The 22,500-nt window shown below is 38.4% G+C and overlaps 1 pseudogene; it reads right to left on the bottom strand.

The window, feature by feature from the left end:
• LOC139714816 (TOG array regulator of axonemal microtubules protein 1-like) overlaps positions 1-21,818 on the bottom strand; it is an 86,459-nt pseudogene extending 64,641 nt beyond the window's left edge.
• Between the last annotated feature and the right edge of the window lie 682 nt (positions 21,819-22,500).

Genomic DNA, 22,500 nt, shown 5'->3' with positions numbered 1-22,500 from the left:
CTTATGTTGTCCTTTATCAGGGTCTCTCCTTCTGTATTAGTCAGTGTTTTGATGCTTTAGTTGGCAAAACAGGCAAGTATTTTGGAATTGATGCAAATAAACCTGAAATTTGATGCCGTACATCCCTTGTTTGAGCATACACAACAGCCAGCTCAAGATCTCCATATTAAACACCAAAATAAAATCACAAAGCTCATATTACCCTGATGCGGACATGGTAGGGGAAAAAAAGTAGGCATTTGCCGATTACTTTTGTATTCATTGACATATGAAGAAAATGAATGCATCCTTTCATCCCAAATCTTGGATGTCAAGAATGAAAATAAACCAATCTAAAGAGTCTCTCCCAGTCTACAAACAGGAATACAACACAGTCAAATATTAAGTGATCGTTATGAGAGAGAATTGCTGCTTGAAGCTACTGTCTAGCCCTTAATATACTCAATTTTGGACGCATGATGAGAAAAATCAGGGTTGTTGTGTTTTTTTTAATGCATCAAAGAAAGCTTCTCATTTTACATGGCCTATATCAGATTTACGACTGCATTTTTTAAATCAAATCTCTCCTTCCTCTCCTGTATTATTAATCTCAATAGATCAGGAACCCAATAGCCTGTCACTGACTTTGCATACTTTCTACATGCATTGTATAGGCCATTGTATAGGCATGTGATGTGTCTTGCAAGAACTACACTGTATGCTGCTTTGAATGATATCGAAGACAATACTGGTGTATTTTGCATACAGTCTTATGAATTCAAATAAATCCAGTTACCTTTGTCAGTGGACAAACAAATGTTCATTCCAAAGTCACCTCTTGTAGAAAGTCACACATGTATGGTACACAAAAACTCCAAATGACAGACGAGAGATAGAGACTCACTTAAGTTAAAGCAGTTTGACAAGAATCTGAGCGTATCCAATTAACAATGGTTTTCTTGGGGGAGACCTATGAAAATACCATAAAGCTTCCAAAGGTTAATATCTCTTTGAATGATGAGATCTTGACACTTATCAAACTCAATCAGAGAGGTATATTTCAATCCACACTGGCAAGTTCAATGTTATATTTTCATAATTTTCATATAGTTTGCAAACGACTTTACAAATTTGACCCAAAGCTCAAATCTTCACTTCAGTAACAGGAGTATTTATGCTCTGGAGTTGCCCTGCTTAAACCATTCCCATGATAATGTACAATTGTATCTGTCTCATTAAAATTAAAAACAAGAAACTCAAGATCAGAACACATGACAGGATGTGTTCCAAGAAATATTCATCCAAAAAATATATGTATTTAAAAATATATAGGGCCTAATCCAATATTTCAATATCCCCAATGGTAGTTCTTTATGCTGTTGTTTGCTTGTTTTTTGTTTGTTTTTTGTTTGTTTTTCCTGCGGGGGAATCATGAGATCGTCATAAAAATATGACACTTATTCAACTGTACATCAATCGGATTTCACAAATGTTCACGCTTGAGATGACATACAACTCCTGCTGAATTTCTTTCACAGAGAAAAATACAATTTTTTTTCTCCATTGATTAAAGGGGGAACACTATTGAGATAGTATACCATGTGTTTGACATCAGCCTGAAGTTTCAAAATAGCGCTCTATTTTGCGGTTACGAAACTAGCCTGATGTCAAAATAGCGCGCTATTCGTGTGGTGAAGACGCAAATAGCACGCTATTTGGTCGGGAAAATATCCCAAGAAATCTTGGGCTAGTTCGTCATTTAACATGTATTGCAGCTGACTGTAAGTGACATTTATTGCAACTGATTATCTCCTTCTTCCGTATGACCATGAGGTAATTGAGAGAAGTCCACAACACCCTTAAAGGGATCGTATCGTTCTGGTTGAGACCTAATTTCAGGTTTCTAATATTTTTTGGCGAGATAATGAAAAAGCTCTTATGAAATATGAAAGAGCATGTAATTCCATGAGGAATTCAATGTTTATTTGATGAAAATTGGTTTTGAAATGGCTGAGATGTCCAAAACAGAGCGATTCTAATAATTGTGGGACCCAGACATTATTGCGATCGCTTTGTTTTACTTTGTTTTTGGATGTTTCAGTCATTCCAAACCCAATTTTCATCAAATAAACTTTGAATTCCTCTTAAAATGGTATCCTCTGTACTATTTCGTAAGTGTTTTCTTGGTATCTCGCAAAAAGTTAAAAGCCCATTTCTCATCTCCACCAATACTGTACCATCCCTTTAAAGGAGTACTTGTACTCACATACAAACTCTTTACTATGCCATCAAAGATGTAACAATGAGACAAAAACATGCACAGCAACAACAGAGAAGTTTATGACCAAAAGAATCCATAAATCCAGCAGTATCATTGTATGCAATTATACACAAATTCTGTGGAATGCATGTAATTTCATGTTTGCGAACAAAGGCATCTCCAGTGTCTACATACTTAGACATTCCTGTGCAGTATGTTCAAACAAGGCTTCTCACAGCTGAACTGTTGGAAGAGGAGGGAGTGAAAGCAATCATCAGAAAACCGACCCACCTCTTTCTGTGACAGGAGCACTGTGGCTTCCTGATGGATGTGAGTGTTCCTCCCAGTTGTCACGCCCCCTCCCTGGGTAAGTATTTAGGGAGGCTCTCTTCAGCTTATCCAGGTGAATTTGACGGTATGACCCACTAGAGCCTACAATGGTAATGGGTGAAAAAAAAAAAAAAAAACAAGAGATAAAGTATATTAGATGGGTAGATTAAAATATTAAAGGATTATTACTACAGTCTACTTATCATGCCTTTTTAGTAAACAGCCGTTTTGAATTTCTGTCAGCCATTGTCATTCAGAGATGATAAATCACCAATTTCAAGTGTTGGGTCTGAAATAATTTACAAAAGTGACCAGACTACCTAAGAATATGATATACATGTACTACTAGACCACCATTCTTCTCCCATCAAATACAGAAACAAACACAGACACAATCAGTGCAAAAATAATGTGAAGATATAAGTGAAGATATTAGTAACCATGGTTCAAATTTGTAGGAAAATTGTATGAAACAAACGTAAAAAAAAAAGAAATGTGATACAAAACTTTTTTTAAATCTTTAAATTCTTGCTTGAACTGAATCAGTTTAGATACCTATATCTGCAAATCAAATTTATCAGTATTGACTGAAGGTCAAAGAGGAGATAATTAAAACCACGATATATATATCTCAAGACATGTTCCTTTCAAAAATATGTAATTTTCACATGGTTATGAAATTGTAGACAATGTGAAAGAAAAATCAAGAATAATATGAGTTTCCATCTTATATGAACAACCCTAAATACAATATGCAAGCAAAAATGAGTGGAGTGACTATTTCAGTATTAATTTCTAAGGCGTATTTTTGAGCAAAACCATGCACTGTTTTGAGCTTACTATGGACACTATGTACTATCGTGCGCTCAATACAATCTCCGAAGCTAACAGACTTAATCCCACAGGTCTGTAGGTTAATAAATATAGCTCTCTCAAGGCACTTTCTTTAACATCCCTCTGCAAGACAAGTCTCTACACTGTATTTTTTATTTTTGGAGCATTTCTCATTTCTTCGTCTCTTTTTCTTCTTTTTTTTTTTCTTTTTGCCAGGTGCATGCTAAACTTGTGCCATCTACACTTGTAGACCCTCCAGAATCGAGGAAAATATATACATAAACATGTGTTATGTACATGTACATTGTATTTGCCCTTGAAGGACGATTGCATTTGATAAGGGATGATTTGAGTCTTTATGTCAAAAGTGAATACAGGATGTCTCAAGAGGTCTCATTACTGGTAAAACTCTGAAAAACAACCTGACTGCTTCGTATCTTTGCAGGCTATATTTGTATGTGTGCAGGGAGGTAGGGATGGCTGAGGCACCTCAGTAAAAGCTAATGAATCACCATAAAGTGCTTGACGTCATTCAACCTCCTGAACTGAACTTATTTTATTCTTCTCTTTTCAGTCCTCTGGGTCTATTCAGTGCATATCATATGATGATCAAATATGCATTCAGCACTGTAAAGCAAAACTTGCAGTTCAGTTGCTTGGCTATGTGCATTGCAGAATAATTGATCTTAGACCCACTGTTAACACTTCTGAGGTTTGCATTATAAATGTCTTTAGTTTTTCAATCATTATTTGAGAACTGAATTACGTAATAATGTTTATTGGTTTGGGGGTTTTTTGGTGTTAAAGTAAAATGCCTCTCCATGCTTGAGTTGACTTCAACGTACATATAGCGTAAAAAAAAAAAACAGATATGAAAACTGATTGTAATCATCACAATATACTGAACATAATTAGTAGGGAGATTTATGAAATAAAGATTGACACATTTCCATGAAACAGTGAATTTGTAACCAACTACCCACTGTACAGACAAGACAATTTGATGCATTTATGATCTCACAATTCTCAAATTCAACAAAAATATGAATAACATGTTTTTGATCATCAAAGAAGCAGCTACAAAACCCTTCCCTTGTGAACGATCAATGCAGTGTTATTACAATTAAGAAAAGTAGTGACCATATGGATGTATTTTATTCTGTTTTCATTTCACCGGCAACAACAAAAGAAAAGATTTGCATTACAATGTAATTTAAACTTTCAATGTTTAATGAAAAGTTAATGAAATTTCTAACATCCTATGTTGTACATGTATACACATGTATTCTCTATTTCCCCCAAAAAAAACTTTATACATAACTCAAGAGGTCACTTTGAGCATAAAGTGGTGGCTGCACAGTTCATACAGCATGGAGGCAGCTTTTACATTGTAAGTGTAAATGGTCATTTGGATGTAGAGGGATCAGATGATTACCTTGCTCAAAGCCCAGATCTTGTGTTGCTGCATGGCTGCGTCTCGTTGTCGGAGTCGAGTCCCACACATCGTCCCCTCCATTCCAAGTGTTTCTCGCCTTGATTGGTGGTCGCCTTGGTCCCTCATCATGTTTCTGCAAATGCACATGACAGGCAAAAACTGACTTCAGTATAGAAAGTGGAAGAAACTGATCTGCAAGAAATTGAGCTTGTTCTGCACACAGGACAATCTTTTACTGTCGAGAACATTCTTTTGATGTCATACCAATGCGTGAAAATAGGAGTGCATTGTGGTGTGTGATTGGCTCATTCACAGCAAATCCCCAGTAAATTCAGGTAGCTGTAGATCGTGCCACTGATCTAATATTCAATCTCGTCAAGAGTACAGTGTCACGGTGTAATGATACTGTGATGGCTTGAACTTGAAAAATCCTCGCTTCACCTTGAGGATGACGAGAACTGTGTCCTACTGAACAGACCTTGAATGCGATAACTTTCCTATGACTTTCCTATACAAATTTCACCCAATAATCAGAGAGCACGTCTAAGGTTAAATGAATGGAACTTTTTCCCTGATGTCATTATCACAATCTCAACCATTCAAATTTTATAAAATGGATGTTGTCCAATATTTCTAATTCCGATGTGCTAAATCAATAAGTTGACAACCAATTTAAAGTTTGTGGTTAAAAGCACTCCATGTGATTAGATTTGTAGCCAGAGTACTCTATGAACATGCTTTTGATGTTTGCAAACTAATTTAACTGTATGATATTAGCACTTTGCTCTTTTATTAACAATCTCTGCTCTTCTGTATCATTCATCTCTGCACACTGCCTTGCTCTGAACACAAACAGGATTATACACTGTACGTACAAAGTCAACCAACCAATGGAATCAAAGTATTTTTCAATCACATTTACGGGATGTGCTACAGAAAATTCTTGGAAAATGTTTAATAGAGACTATTTTGTTGAAGGCCATGGCACGCTTTTTGCTGTTGGAGAGGCTTTGTGTACCAGTATGTGTGGCTGTACTGGGCATATGACATTAGGAGCGGTTACACACGGTCAAAAATTCGTCATTTGAATGATGATTCCAGTGAAAAATAATTCTAATGACGAATTTTTAGCATGTGTGGAAGCAAATAAGAATCACGAATGCTAATCACAATCACGAATTCAAATTCTAGTCCGGAGGTGAATTCCAGTGAAGTTTCACTCAAATTACGGTGCGAAATTTGCGTGTGTAATGCTTGACCTCCAAAACATCTTTTGAGGGGCGGAGCTTACGTGACCTTTCAAGCACTTCCGTAGATAATACGCGCGCCGCATGCATGCACTCGATCGTACATTTTGATTGACAAGTCACCACGGATTACGTAGCGCCTTAGCTCGAGAATTCGAATTCTAATCACAGTTTTCGAGTGAGCGTGTGTAAGGTCCGATAATTCTAAAGACGAATTGCAATCATCATTACAATGATGATTCAAGTTACGAATTTTCTCTTGTGTGTAACCGATCTAGGTGAAGTCAAATTCCCCGCCTGCTTCCTTTTTTGAGGTCACCTCCTTTTCTTTCTTTCTTTTTTTAATTGAAATTGGTTTTCCATAGTGCTTTCAGGGATTTTTTTTAGAGATGATAAATGCAAAGCTGTTTTGATTATGGGGTTCGGAAAGCCTTTTTGAAAACCACAAATTTGTGCTTTCCGAAACAGGTTTCAGCCAGAAACACGGTTCTAGAAGTGACACAAGCACAGAGCTGTTTTGAAACGACTTTGTACTGCAGTTACCAACCATGCGTTTCCGGTTTCTGAAAAGACACGCGCCACGCCAAACATCACACACAGCACAGTGTGTATTACGGAATTTGTGCATGTCATGTGCACTGTGTAATACCTTAATACGTACTATAGCGTAGACGTTCATTTGTTTGTTTGTAAGCTACTTTCTGTATTGATCGCTCTTCTCTAACCAGGTACTGTATTTATGGTTTTGACTGCGGATATGGCTACTAAAGGTGCCAATTGGGCACCAGAGGAAGTGAGGGCACCAGAGGACGTGAGGTACGATGTATCTGCTGCTTTTGTGGGCAGAGCCCGTGGTTCAACATGAACTGAAATTGAAAGTCCAAAACTGGCCCTCGGAGCTATGATATAGTACACATTATGTACCATATAGGAACACTATCATAGCTAGCCAAAACAAAAATGCGCACGCCGTATATGACCCCTTCTCCTTGGGTCAAACGGTGTAATGCAGCTGTGCAGTGATAGGGCCAGTTTTTGTGGTGGCGATGAGTTGATAAACGCAACTTATTTTGAAAGGCGTTTGTAAAGGGCTTTGGAAACAACTTTTGGTAGTGGGTATGGAAATGGAAAGCTGTTTCAAACTTGGGACAGATGATAAACGCAGCCAAAGATTACTAAGTATCTATGTATAGCAACTACTGTAAATGACACCCTCCCACCAGCATCCCATTCCCCTAACACCCCCCCCCCCAAAAAAAAAAAGATTTACAAAAAATGATACAGTTAATTTCTTTTAGAATTCTTTTTTAATAGCACTGACATAGATAATTGGTGTGATGTTTGACAGAAAGGGAGAGTAAGAATTAGCAAATCTTGATTATCGAGAGTCTTGAAACTTTACAACATCTGCTGGACTGGCAACCATACAGAAACTGGTTACTGTAAAAGCTGTTATTTTCAAAAGGGCTTAGGGGAGAGAGGGGCTAATGAGGCCCCCTTTTTTACAATTCATCAAATATCTTGTTAATCAAAAGCAGCAGGTACATGGTAATGATTCAACTGATACTGTAGTTGCAGGTGACAGCTACATTATCCAATTACAATCAGAAAACCAATCATTTTAATTTGCATAGTAATTAGCTTTAAATGACAAAGTTTTGGGGCCTCTTTTGCCCCAGTGGGATGGGGTAAAAGAGGCCCTCTTCAAACCTAGTTTGCATTCTCAATATATTACATGCACATTAATGAGTAAAACTGAAATTAATGTTACTGCATTCATAAAACAGTCAATACTGATAATGTATGTCTTACAAATACTTCCCTGTTTAATTAGTTAATTGATTAATTACTGTTGTGTATAGTGCGTGACACCCAAGATTTTTTGTTCTCATTTCTGGTCACTGGACAGGTATAGTATGTTGTCCTACATGTTTTCCTGGCAGTGGACACACACAAAATCAACTGTAGAAATATCTAAAACTGATAAGAGATCAATCCCACTACAAGAAACAGTTTTACAGTACCACTTGGGTCACAATTTTAAGTTACTGCCAATAAACTGATCCGAGTTAGTAGTGTCATCTATAATTCCACAAACTTCACATTTCTCAACCTCATCATCATCGCTTTGATTTTCACTTTCACTGAGAACAAGTGCCTTTGGTTCGTCAGCAACACTTTCCCCCTGTCTACCCTTCTTCTGTTTCTGGTTTTTCTTGGTCTGTCTCTCCTGCTTCTTTGCTTTTTTACTTTCTTTTCTCTTCTTGTCCGATTTATGTAACTTGTCATTGAGCATGATGTTGCTCGGTTGTTGGCCGGCTTTAAAATTTTGCCGGGAAAGATAACACACCCTGAAATCAAGAAAAATGACAGTACTTGTTTCAATTTGTGATTGATTACATTAATTACTACTAAGTTAACATCTAGTAAGTACAATTTTATACATGAATTAGGTGCACAGGTAAAACTACATTCATCAAAAACAGTCATCATAGAGCTTTTTGTACAGGGGGCCTCTTTTGCCCCGATGGTAGTCCTACAGTCATCCACTCCCAGTCAGAAAATAAAATAAAATTTCATTAAATTAAATATCATGCTAGCATGGGCAATAGTAGCTTTATAAAATACATAGAAAAAATATATAATATTCAGTAGTGTGTAGGTACAGTACTCACTAATCCAAAGTGGACAAGCCACTTTTCGAATTTCAGTTTGGAGATGCCTGTAGTTAACAGCTCCTCAGAGCCATGTGCTTAGGGGTATGGCTCATACATGATATTGCAAGTGAAGGCAGGGAAGTTGCCTCTCAGACCACATGGTCAGCCACTGGTTTGGCCTTGGCATATTTGAGTAGTAAGCAAACTTCTACTTAGGGGCCTCTTTTACCCCGGGGCCTCATTAGCCCCTCTCTCCCCTAACTACTGCAAATTTTGCAAATCATGGTTGGGTCGCAAATTTAACAGCACAAGAAAATATTGCAATGGAAAGGAATTACTGCACTTATGATAGCCTCAAAGTCAAAATATCACACACACACACACACACACACAAAAAAAAAAAAAAAAAAAAAAAAAACCTCACTCACAAGAAAATGTTTGTGACCTCCTCATTTGTAACAATATCTGTAAAGCAAAAACAACAGCTCTTACAGTACTCTGCACTTGGTCCTTGCATGCACATGCACACACACACACACACACACACACACACACACACACATTTCCTTTTTTTTTTCCTGAAAAAAGAGACACTTGTTGAATGTGGACTGTACAAAGAAATCTAAATGTGCACAAAGGTTCCCATGACTGAATAGGTGAGGAGCGGCCAGGTTTGTTTTCTGTTGTCCTGGCAGTCTCTCTGTTCTCCTAGCTTGGAGTGTGCCGAGCGGAACCCCCCTGCAATTGAAACCTTGGCAGGGCAATGAAAGGCTACTCATCAAACATGTCCCCAACTACGGCTGATACTAGACAATGTTGATACTGATTATTGACTCAGCCGAAGCGCAAATACATATACTCCTCCTAGCTGCCAGTAGCATCTCGTCAAAACTCACAGTGTCCTGCGCTTCAGTGTTTTGTGTGAGGCAGATGTTTGTTCACACTGTCATTCTCGTGACACTCACATGAATGTCAGGGTCAGCCTGTTGCACGATACTCATAATTTTGCTAATCAAGCAGCACGACTTGAAAGCTTGCAAACAACATTTACAGATCAGATCAGATTAAGATTCTCACCCCAAGCACTTGCATGTAGTGTATTTGATGACAGAATTGGAAACAAGCACACTGCAGAATTCAACCCCTTAAAATCTGAACTGCCCATGAAAAAACTCATTTGTGGGTGTGTGTGTAGAAATGAGTTTCTTTGCTCGGATTGTCATTCCAGAACTACAGTACACTACTCGCAATCTAATCTCTAGTAGTAGTGTGACATTTACTGCATGTGTCCATGAGTTTTCTTATGGGTTGACAGTACGAAAAATTTCTAGGATCGAACTTAAAAATCTTAGAGCAAGAAGGATTATAGTTTTTACAGGCTACCTACAATAATTACTGAATTGATTAAGTAGTGCTTTTTTTGCAAAAATTAAGAAAAAAAATAATAAGCGATGGTTATTGCTTTAGAATTAATAGTTTAAATTACCCGTCATTTGTGAAAACAATAAAAATATCAACAAACAAAATATTGAATTCAATGACCAAATAGAAATGCAATTCCTACATGGAACAGAATTCGTCACTGTATGCTATCAAAATTTGCATTTTAATTCTTTGAGAAAATGCCGTACATGTACGTACACAGCCTAATTTCTTCGGCCCAGTGGACCAGGAACAAATTTCAATTTCTCTACAAATACCGGTACATCCCCTGTAACGATTTAAACCAATTTCCACTGCACTGAACTTTGGGGGAACATATTCATAAGAAGCAGGATGCAAACGTTTCACTACTTACAAATGTGTAGCTACCTACCCAGACCCTAAAATGCACCCTTCACCCTATTACAGTCCTTTCAACCATTCTAACATATCCAGGGCTATACACCAGTAGTCTACTTCAAAAAGCAGGGGGTGAGAAAGGATTCCAGCACAATTTATTGTGCAGGGAATACGATGTCCCTCACTCTGAAACACGCCTTACGAAAGAATACAATAGAGGTGGACAAAGAAGCGTAGAGAAAGCAATCAATTCTCATTACAAATTAATGATGTCCTGGCTGTTCTGCTCAAGGCAAGCACACTTCACACACACACCGTCACAACTACCTGTTGGTCTACTGCCCCCTATGGGGACAAAACAATGTAGCGTATAGGCATCTGAAAGTCAGCTAAATAGCGGTCATTTAATCTTTTCATTATCATTACAACCTGCTAGTTCAATGTTTGCTATGTCAATGGTAAATTGAAAGATGGATCTAAGAACGCTATATTGGTAGAGCAGGAGTTTCAAATTGTTAATCATTATTACTCCTCGATAATAAACCTTACGTTTTTATTCATCTACTGTTTTGTGAACAATTGCCAAGATAGAATCTAGGATGACAGTATACAAGATACATGTAGTTTAGGAAATCTTAAAAATACAAGAATTGAATTAACATGTATTACTTGAAAAGCAACAGAAGCATGCAAACTTACTGACTTTTAAGGTTTTATTTTGGAAGTCACTTTCAGAGTACAAACTGCTCTACTTCTCTGGATAGTAAAAGTCTTTCTCACAAATGGGCATTGAATAAATAAAGAATGAAATGATTATATAGATAATGGTGACCAATTATGTGGATTCATAATTACTACAGGAGTGATATTTTCAGCATTTCATAAGATATGTACTAATGAATTGAGACTTTAATTTCAATGCAATACAATTGTACAAACATGCATGTTTGTAAGAAGAGAATCAAAGAATTGAACACTTCTGTTTTAAGTGGGGCATGAAAAGGTGAGAAAGCAAGCTCAGATGCTGTTGTCTCCATGTCCAGTTGTCTACAGACAAGATTGCCTATGATGAATGCCACACTAATGGTACTTGCAACTAGTGTTGCTTAGCAATACTAGAAATAATGGAACTGCCATGTCATCATGCTGCCTTGTTAGAGGCAGCTCCACCAATAGGAGAAAAACAATCATGCTGAATTAGCCACAGTCCAATAGCTGCAAACGGAAAAGCAGCAATGGAGCGTGCCACTTTTCCTCCTACCACGTATCTGTACATCATTACGACACACTTGATTAGCCACACAAAATTAATGAAGTATCAATGCCGCGGGTAAAACAGCACAGTTGCAACACTTTAATCGCCATCTCGATATTAGGAAGATGACCACTTAGGAATTCATCTGCTCAGTGTTGCACGGGCATGTATGAACTGGGTTCCTCGGCTGCAACACTGCCCTTGACTAACCTTGCTCCACACAATCGTTACTTACATGTAATGAAAGCAGCACTTCGCCAGAAGCAATGACAATGGCAGCATACAAATAGTTTGTGGGCCGGAAAGTTTGACATTCATGCTTCATGCATCCTTCCTAGTGCGCATGCACTCACCTGATAATGAGAGCGAGAGAATCTACAACGTTCACTGTGTGTCATATTGATATGTGTTCACTGTACCTAGTTCATTAGACAAGAAGATACACTGTACTCTATGCAGAAAAAGAAGAGAGCAATTAAATTAACCCATTAGCAACTAAGCTGCCCGTCTTATTGCTCCCTGAAATGCCCGAAACCGCCTGTCTTATTAGTCCCTAAAACCGCCCGTCCATTTTCTTTTATAGTTTTATAATTAACCATTTTTTGTTTTGTTTTTATTATGTAAATATGTCATTCAAAAACGGTCAAAGGTCAACAAAAGAATGTCAGAATTACTTCTGTGACACACCATTCTCTCGGTAAAGTCTTGATAGGCTTTCATGATTTATAATAGACAAAAATAAACATGCAGTGAGGTATTCTAAATCATTTAAAAATTTGTCGAAATGAGAGCAATATTGTTATGAATAGGGAACCACAGGCCATTATGTACAGAATCTTCAGTTGCTAACAGGGTCAATCAGCAAACAGATGGAAGAAAAAGAAAGGGAGATTAAAAAGAGAGCGACATTTTCAACTACTGGTACAACTGTATCCTACTGTACATTTTTCTCAGCCAACATGATCAGTCAATATTTCATTACTCCGTCACAAGTTCAATGAAATCTGATTCTTTACCCCTCACAAAAGAATTAGCGCTGCCAAATTGAGTTTTGCAATACCTTTTCCATTCAGCCTTTTCTCAAGTGAAGAAAAGACATAATGGCAAATCTTCTGAGTTCTATGCTATGCAGTAGCTATGACATAAAATAGCATTTTTATACACGGTCTGTACCACTGTTAACAGACTCTCATACCTGGTACACCGGAAAAGGTATACAGTTGAACCTCTCGTATCCGGACAAGTCGGGACCGGGGCTCATCCGGATAAGGGATTTGGCCGGATAAGGGAGACTCAATGTTTTATACATGTATGTACATAATATACATACACATGTACAGTAGCCCATTGTAGTACCACATGTAGTAATGTGTATACTGCAACCTTTTCATTGTTACACTCAGTAACAGACCCCAAAATAGAGGTTCGTGTTTGCAAGAATGAAATCATTTTCTTTTATAAATTCTTGGGATTATTTACCTAAATAACTATTAAGAAATGTATCAAGTATATGTAATTCATGTGTGTTTGTGTAGGAGTTCTCAAGGAGTTGGGAATCCCCCCTTCCTCCCGTAATTATAAAAAAGAGGAAAAAATCACAGCGAGATTGCGTCCGTATAATAGAGAGATCCGGATAAAGGGAGGCCGGATAAGAGAGGTTCAACTGTACATGCATTTAACGCACTACTAGTATATCTTTTGCAGAATGTTGTTGCTAACATTTCCTTTCAAAAAGAGTGGTTTGAAGAAGCTTTTGTCTAGAAGTTTACATCACAATTAGATACAGTTTGTAGAAGATGCTAATCTTTAGTGTCCAAACAGTTGCTTACAGCAATGACAAAGCTTTTTAGCATATGTTTGACTGCATCATACACCCATTTCTGCTGTAGTTCAACCAAGTAAATTTGTGTGTTCTCTACTTTTTTTTTTCTTTAAGTTGAAGAAGGGAGCAATGTACTGTATCTCTCTACCCATAGGTTAAAACATTACATACTGATCACATTAAGGTGATAACCTTTAATAGCTTACATTATCTACTTATAATCAACATCTTGCTTGCTGATATTCTGAAGTTTGAAAATTCAAATCTGCTCCTTCATTACTCACCCACGAAATTGGCATTTTCAGCATGGTGATGATTTTGCTTTGAATTGCAGACTTGCAGCTTGCATACATGTGTACATCAATATGACAATGATTTGAAAAAATGATGATTTGAAAATGATTTTGAGATGGGTCTTTTGTATTTCCTTTGTCTATTTTTGGAATACCTCTAAAGCATTATTTCCATAAAACAAAGGTCAGAAAAACACATGAACAATGAATTGCTGAAGACAAATCAAATATTTCTATTTGCAAGGTTGCCCTTAGAGATGAATCTTGGGCAAAGATGCTGCCTGTCTTCCACCAAGTAGCATCCCACACAGCTGATTTACAACAAAATTTACCCAAAGGTCAGTCCTGACAGACTGAATATAACTTCACTTGATCACAGAGGGGATTACAGTTCACTCAATGCTGCACACTGGAGGCCACAGTCGGTATGCCTTACTGATGCCGAGCACTATTCATTACACCTAGCTGAAGCCAGAAATCCAAGCCCAAGAGCAGTTCATATTTAATATAATGGAAATATTCTGAACACTTCTGGCTGTCATGTGTGGAAAAGCAGAGGAATAGGCATCAGTATGTGGGTTCATAAACTTAGAGGTGACTCAGTTAAACGAGAGCGGTTTAATTAGACACTCACACAAAGTTTAGCTTTCGCCATACAATCTCATACATTGAATAGCCAACTAGTAATCCATGTGAAGCTTCTCTAGGAGCAAGATACACTGTATATTCAAGATAAACAAATATATTTTGGATGATGGAATATCCTTTTATTAAATTTTTGCATCAATCCCCACCCCTCCCCACACACACCCTTTCTCATCCCTCCTACAGGTACATTGTATGTACAGTGTACTTTATGCCTATACATTTCATAGTTTTCAGTCAGCTCATTCAGTTCGATATGTGCAGGAACATGGTACATAGGCCCTACATTTTTGTTTCCCTCTTAAAGTCTGAAAGGATTACACTATCACATTTCTCAGGTTGAGCATCTCTTGGGTGTATATTTCCACAGTTTACAGTACAGTTAGCTACTGTACATGTAGCTAACTTGATTTGAGCAAAATATAATGTGAAACATTTGACAATCTACAAATTTGTAATTCTACAAGCCATTATGAGATCAGGTGATTATGATCCAATCAGGTATGATCACCTGATTTTTGCCAATCTCTGATGTAAGAACAAGATAAGCAATTTGGCAAGGAATAGCTACAATATGTAGGTCCACAGCTTCAAGAAAACATTAAAAAAACAAGAAAACAAACTACCCCCACTCTGTTGTCCATGCCATAAAGGCATGTTCACACCAACCCAAAGCTGAAGTGCATGATCTGGCCCAGCACCAGTGAAGCGTTATAAATGTACTTATTCAAATCTCCACAACTGAAAAAATGGAAATGTACTGCCATAATTCGCACGATTAAGTTTTTGCACTCAGCCAGATAAGATGAATTTTGCGTGCCTTAAATTCCCCAGAATAAAGATGTAAAATAGCATTTCTAATTACATGTATACAATGTACCAGTACACTTGTAACTAGCAACAACAAAAAAGTGTGCTTTTTGCACTAGTTTCATGTTGCACAAAATGCATGCATATTTCCACATTTAATGCACTTACTTAATCCTTTAGTAAGGCCTCATCATGTCATGTTTATATTGCACAAAATGCAACTTACTCAAAACTAGCATGTGATGGCGGAGAACAGGGAGGCAAGGGATGTTTTAGTTTAGAGAACTTTGACCCCGTTTACAGAGCGAGGCTCGGCCGCGGCTCGGCCGCGGCCGTGCCCAGCCCCGCTTCAGTGTAAACGCGCAAAAGGCCAAATGCGAGGCCAAAATTGGCCTCGCATTTGGCCTCGCTCTGGAGGTGGTCTCGGCCGCGGCCAAGCCGCGGCCGAGCCCGGCCTTTTCTTGGTGTAAACGCAAACTGGGCCAAATGCACGGCCAATTGCGCGGCCAATTTTAGTCTGGCTTCAAAACCCTCTGTCTGTATCTTTCGCTATTCAGGATATTAACCCCCTCAACGTCGAAAACTAGTATAGTTTAAGGTGGTTTTGTCCTGCAAAGGATTCTTTCCTTCGGCAAAGGCCTTTGCCCGAACGGCGACTTCGTCGCCACGGAATTCATTTGGCAAAGGGTCTGAAAACCAGACAATACCAAATTGCATTTGTTTACAAGCAGAGCGCCACTACGACAAAATATTGAAAGGTTTGAATCAAAAGCGCGGCCGAGCCCAGCAGTGTAAACGGACAAAATTGCGGGGCTTGGCCGCGCAATAGAGGCCGGGCTCGGCCGCGGCCGAGCCCGGCCCCGCACTGTAAACGGGGTCTTTGTTGATCCAATGCCAACCATTGGCATGAGGTTGCTGATTTGATCTTACACTACTGGGACAATTGTCTCCAAATAAACTCTGGCCATGCACTCTAAGCCAATTTAGTACAGAACTGTAGCTGGACTTTTCCTTTTTTTCTAAAAGACCAAAAATTTGGGGTGCCTAAACCAATGAAAGTGAATACATGTAGAAGGCTGACATTCAGAGAGCAGTATACTTCTAAAAATTAGAACTAAGAGGGCATTTTGCTTTCTATTCATGATCATATAAAATTAATCAAAAGTAATGCATGTGAGGAGCCTCTAAATAAGAAAAAAATGCATGCATTAACAATATATTGTATGAGTATGATATATTGTATACAATACAATTGTACATAGCAAATTCGAAAAGGATTAATGAGTACTTTTACACAGTTGGCAAATTGAAGTGTGATACATGTACAGTTGTACTGTACATTGTATACTACATTGTATGTACAGTTCTACAGTATATTGAACAGATAATCATAATACACCAGAAATATTTTAGGCCTTTTCAGGAGCTGTATGTGACAGGAAGAAAATTTCAATGCTCTTTGAAGTTTTAAACAATTCTTTAAAAAAAAAAAAATCATAAAGCTGGGCTGCACACTAATCCATTTTCTAATGGCCCGACCTGTCCCTGTCAGACCAGTAGGTACCCAGTTTTTCAATTTTTTACTTGTCCGAACCTAAAATTTACAAGTCCAAAATAAAAAGAGAAAAACAAAAAGACTCATATTTTGTAAGCATCATGGTTTCCCCTCCCCTGTTACATGCTGCTTTACTGAGTGTGAAGATGGCAAGAAGCTTCAGCTTTGCCTTTGAGATCGTTGTCTCATAAGCTGCGGTCACACTGGTAAAAGATCGTAAATTTAAAGATCGCAAGGTTTTCGTGATCTTTGCGGTCACACTGGCAAAATTCTGCGAAGTTTTTGCAGTGAATTCTTTTGATATTGTCCAATTTGAGTAAACTCTGAAGATATAAAGTGAGTGCAGCTGTAACACAATGGAAGCTCGTTTAATCTACCAAATATGAATCAACTGAGCCAGTCACTGTAATTTTCTATTTTGAGAGGATGGTCAATTGGTGGGACAGGGAAGGGATCAGGTAATAAGTAATCTGCTGTTCCCATGCAGCAGACATCATCTACAATACCAGTGAAGTTAAAATTCTGGGAAAACTACATGTACATTAGTACAAAGATACTTGTATGCACAAACCCTAAGACAAATGTTTCATTGTTCAGCTCCAGTCGCTTCTGCCAAAGAGTCAAATTGAGGACTTATCAATTACACTCATCAAGTGATGGCATTCTAAATTTGAGGAGTACAGATCATTATACTTGCTACAGTACTAATGTCAGGTACTGCCCTGGTCCTGCCAGTCCAGGTTGATGCATCGTAATTTACCAAATGAGACACTATTTATACTAATACTTCTGTACTAGTGTTTGGATTAGCTCTCATCTCAAACAGTTTGTTCCTACACTGGTAACATACAATTTGTATACATCTTCATGATGTTACAAGTGTACAAATGTATGTGCCATTATTACATTTGGTGTGCACTTTGTACATTGGCAGTTCACAAGCCTCATTGAGCTGATATTTACAGGCCCCTTTAGCACATTATTATGAGAATTTAAAACAGCTAAAGGGACATACATTTTGTATTGGTACTGTCATGCTTGCTGGTTGACAAGGACATTACTGCTAAACTGTACCTTTGCTGTCATAAAAGGTACATGTATTCATGAGAAAACACAATAAAGCCTGGTGAACAAGTAGTGTGGCTTCAGGAAGAGCAAAGAGGATTAAACTGGTTGGGTGCTCAAACAAAGCAGTATTGTTACATGTTCTCTTCATAGCAAACCTAAATTGATGTGACAGACCAGTGACTCTTACAAAAGCACAAGATTAACCCCTATGGGTTGAATAAAGGAGGCAGTATGTGTATTCTATTGAAAGGGTTGGTGTTTTTTTTTTTTTGGACATAGTATCAATACCTGTAAAATCAAACACATATATCAGGGCTCGACACTAACGGTGGCCCCGTGGCCCGGGGCCACCAAAAATGAAAGTCGGGCCACCAAATTTCAAAAAGGGGCAAATTTGGTGGCCCGCCTCGGGCCACCCAAATTTTTTTGAAAAGTATGTCAATAAATTCATAACTTTTTGCGCCGGAAATTAGCAGTTAAATTTGTTCAAAGGATGGATGAAAAGGATTGAATGAATGCCTGAGAGTGAGTGTTGCAAGTTTGTTGAAGTTTATTTATGAGTAGATATGTCCAACTTCTAATTCTTACTATCATAAATCTTAAATATTTGACTCATTAAAAAAAATGACTTTTATTGTTTTTTATTGTTGTTTTTTCGGGACACCAAATTTTTCTCTCGGGCCACCAAAAATTTGAAATGTAGGATTTTGGTGGCCCCATCGGGCCACCAAACAAAAAAGTTAGTGTCAAGCCATGCATATATGTAACTGCACCCAGCTTTACAAACTGGGTATGGCCATGACCATTGGTAAAGGTGTGCACACATGAACAAATGATATTATTCATTTAGTTTGATGCATTTTTTGTTCCAAAAAGTATGTAAACAAGTATGCTGAATACACATTTTTTTTTCATGTATGTTACAAGAAGTTATTTATTCGAATTCAAGAAATTCTTCCGTCGAGATGTTTTCATTGCAACTGATTGACAAATTGCCCTACATCGACATAAAAGTTGCAAAGAAGTTATTTGTTGACACTTTGTGAATCTGTTTTTCTGATACACCTATACATACCTGTATCATTTCCTAGTAAATAAGCACTGTACACTTTATGTCAACCAAAAAGTGCAAAGAGCAAAAAGTTAATTTAATTGCCTTCCACTTTATTTGTAGCAAACATTCTTTCATAATGTGAACATTTTCTCCGTTCCACTACCCATTTCATATAGCTTCTCTCATTTCATGATCAAACGTTTGTAATCACATAACAATGTACATAAGATAATGTATGGCTTTTTAGAGAGAACCCTATCTTAATTTAAGTTATTGAGTCAATGCATCAGCATTCAATGCTATGTCTCCTCACGTAAATCTTTAAGATTTAATTCTTAGTGTGTGTTCGTGTGCATATATGTGTACAACCTTCTATTCAAAGTGCAGAACATACACATAAAGGTATCCTTAGTCTGAAAGCATGGAAAATAGAACATTTTGCATGATTTGGAGCTTGCTAAGGGATGGCACATGACATTTTGTACAGTACTGTAAATGCAATAGTTTCACGCGATTGATTATTTTTTCGCACTGAGCAGCTTAAAAACATATTCACAGGTTCTTGAATTCACACTGTGCAATTTTCAACCCATTCAACATGTGCACATAAAATTGTGAAGATATTTTTTGCGGGTTTCAGAATTCTACTAGCCAAAAGAAACATGAAATATGGAAAAATTTAAATGCAGTTTAGGACCCTATACAGTATAATCCAGTAATTATTCTGATGCAATCTCACCTTTGTAGGAGCACTATTGATTTGCACTCTGCCGTGGCCTGCTACTTCATGTCCTCTCCCATTGTCATGGTCCTCCGCTGCCCTGGGATCTGCCACTTCCTCCCATGGCAGTTTGGAGCGGCCTCTCCCTGCGCTGAAAAAACGCTTTTGGGGCTGAGACTCTGGATTGGCAGCATTCCCTGTTGAATATTTGCCCCTTGTGGGAGATGGCTGGGAGAGCTCGATTCCAGGATCGGTGAATGCGCGCTCTTTAGCACTAGTGTTCCGGGCTGCTTTCAGGATCCATTCTGTGTCATGACCCCCAAAGGGGTTTCTGCCTGTGGTTGCAGCTGACGAAGGAGTTTGCGAGGCATACTCTACCAGCCCATCTTCATTGAGTCTTGGCAGCTGCCGTCTTGCTAATCTCGCCTGCACTGCTCGCATCACACCTTCCTCTGACATTTCAAGTTCAACCTTGTCAACAGCATCGATGAGTGGACCTATTCTTGTCGGCCCCATTGCTTGGGCAAGGACAGCAAAAAGCTCCAATGATGCCTGTCGGATCCTCCTCTTTGGATCATTAAGGCATTGCGATAAAGTCCTGCAAAGCATTGGCAGATCAAAGTCATAGCTAGGAAAGGTGAGAAGAGCTGCAATTATGACATTTAAAGCTTCCTCTCTGACGCCTGATTTCCGATGGTTCTTCAGCTCTGATACTGCATGAACAACTGCTTTGGAACCAGCAACCTGCATGAGCTGGATCATGACCTTCATGTTTGCTTGTCTTATAACAGTCTTGTTGTCACCAAAGCGCTTTGACAATGCAGTCACAACATGTCTAAGATATGGCTTGATGTTCTGGTCCAGTTTTCCAACAAGCCCTTGAAACAGTTCCAGAGTGTGAAGGCCAACTTTGAAATTAGAATCATCCAATAAGTTGCAGAGGAAACTAACAAAATTGATCATGTGTGGAATCAATGGTGCTGTGTCCTTCAGATCAGAGATGATAGCGTTGAGTTCTTGCACACCCGATGCCCTCTCAGTCCAGTGCTCTTGATTGGATAATTGATCCAAAACATCTTGTGGGATAATGCCAAAGTGCAAAGTAGAATGTCTATGCTGTTGGTCATTCTTTACGGGTGCACTCTTAGATTTGATGTCAGAGGTTCTATTCGAGTTCCAATCAAGAGCACTACCAGGTTGCGAAGTTCCAGGATCTGGTCGCCCAGTACGCTTGCAGTAATTAGACCTGACAGTTGGTGGCAAGTTGTCAATGTAAGATTCAAAGGTTGCCTCTCCTACAAGGGAGCATATTCTATCAAGAGAAACACCAGCTGTCACCATCAAATTTGTATCCTCTGTGAACTTTTTAGCTAATGCTCCTGCCACAATTGAGAGGTCGGTTTTGGAGAATTCCCCTGTTAGAAGGACGGGTATAGAAACTGCCATTTCTGACCTGATTTTCGGGTCATCACTTTCTAACCCAAACTTCACAATGGAGTTGAAGATTGGCTCAACATTTGAAGTATTCTTCATGTACATGTGCAATGTCTGAACAGCTGCCTTCCGAATTGAGACCTTGGGGTCACCAAAGTTTGAAATAAGGTCTGACAATACAAGCATCATGCACGAATCAAGGTCTTGTTTGAGAATTGGCACCATGTCCATAATAAATTGGATGCACTTAACTCGCACATCCTTATTCGTGTCTTGCAGAACAACTGCAAGACCTTTGAATAAGGAGCGCGTATTCTTGAATGGTACTTTACCTCCATTTTTCCTTACTCTTGAAATCAACTCGTCTATGATATATTCTCTGTGTTGGGCATAGCTATCGTCTCGCAACTGTCGGAAAAGATCATCTTCATCCATAGTTCGCTTGATGTCCGCATCGTTCCCATTCATTACCGTGCGGCGCTCACCTTGCCCGAAGTTGTATACAGGCAACTTGGCAACCGTTCCGGCCATCGAAGCAGCATACAAGTCGCATTACCCTCTGTTGTCTCGTGTGACACTCATAGTGAGATGATAAGGCGCCACTTGCAAATGATCTGTTGCACAATCACATCTTCTACGGAAGTTCATTTCCGAGGAAAATAGACTGAAATGCGATCAGGCCAGCGATATAAACATTCGGCAATTTACATGGCAATGCGAAAATGGCGAGAGACGGCGTTTTGTCACGTGACCTAAATATTAGTTGATAACCGCTCAAGAGATGGCGCTCTGCAGCATTCAGATGGCAGAATCCATCAAAGCGCAGAGTATTCAGGCATCAACGCTAATCATGATTCAAAACCACACACCGTCTTTTGATGCCCTGCATTCAAATTATGCATTAGTACCTTGTACGAAGTCGCAAGGTCAAATGCATAAGCAATATTTTGTTTAAACATTCTGTGTGAAAATGATTTGTATAATGATTTTACTTCAAACTGCTTGCCTAAACTACCTTCAAGGCGAAACTTGGTTAAAAATGGGAAAAAAAATAAAATGAATAAGAAAATAATGGGATATAACAAGTGAGGTATCATTGGAAGGGTTTTATTTTGCTCCATCTGATGATTAAGAACTTATATATTTCAAAGCATTTTAAATGGTGCTTAAATTGTTTTGTGATTAGACTCTTCATATATCTCATTCTTTCTTATTTGATGTCAAAATGGGAAATCTAGTGACAATTTTTGTACCCCTCAGTAGAAGATTTGGGAGATGATGACATCAGTGGTTTCTTCTAATGACAGTGATTCCTGAAA

This window comes from Diadema antillarum, unplaced genomic scaffold (genome assembly GCF_040938485.1).
Source record: "Diadema antillarum isolate AM-2024a unplaced genomic scaffold, OU_Dant_1.0 seq00002450_RagTag, whole genome shotgun sequence".
Classification (NCBI taxonomy): Eukaryota; Metazoa; Echinodermata; class Echinoidea; order Diadematoida; family Diadematidae; genus Diadema; species Diadema antillarum.
The sequence above is the reverse complement of the archived record's forward strand: the minus strand, read 5'-3'. Positions and strand labels throughout refer to the sequence as shown.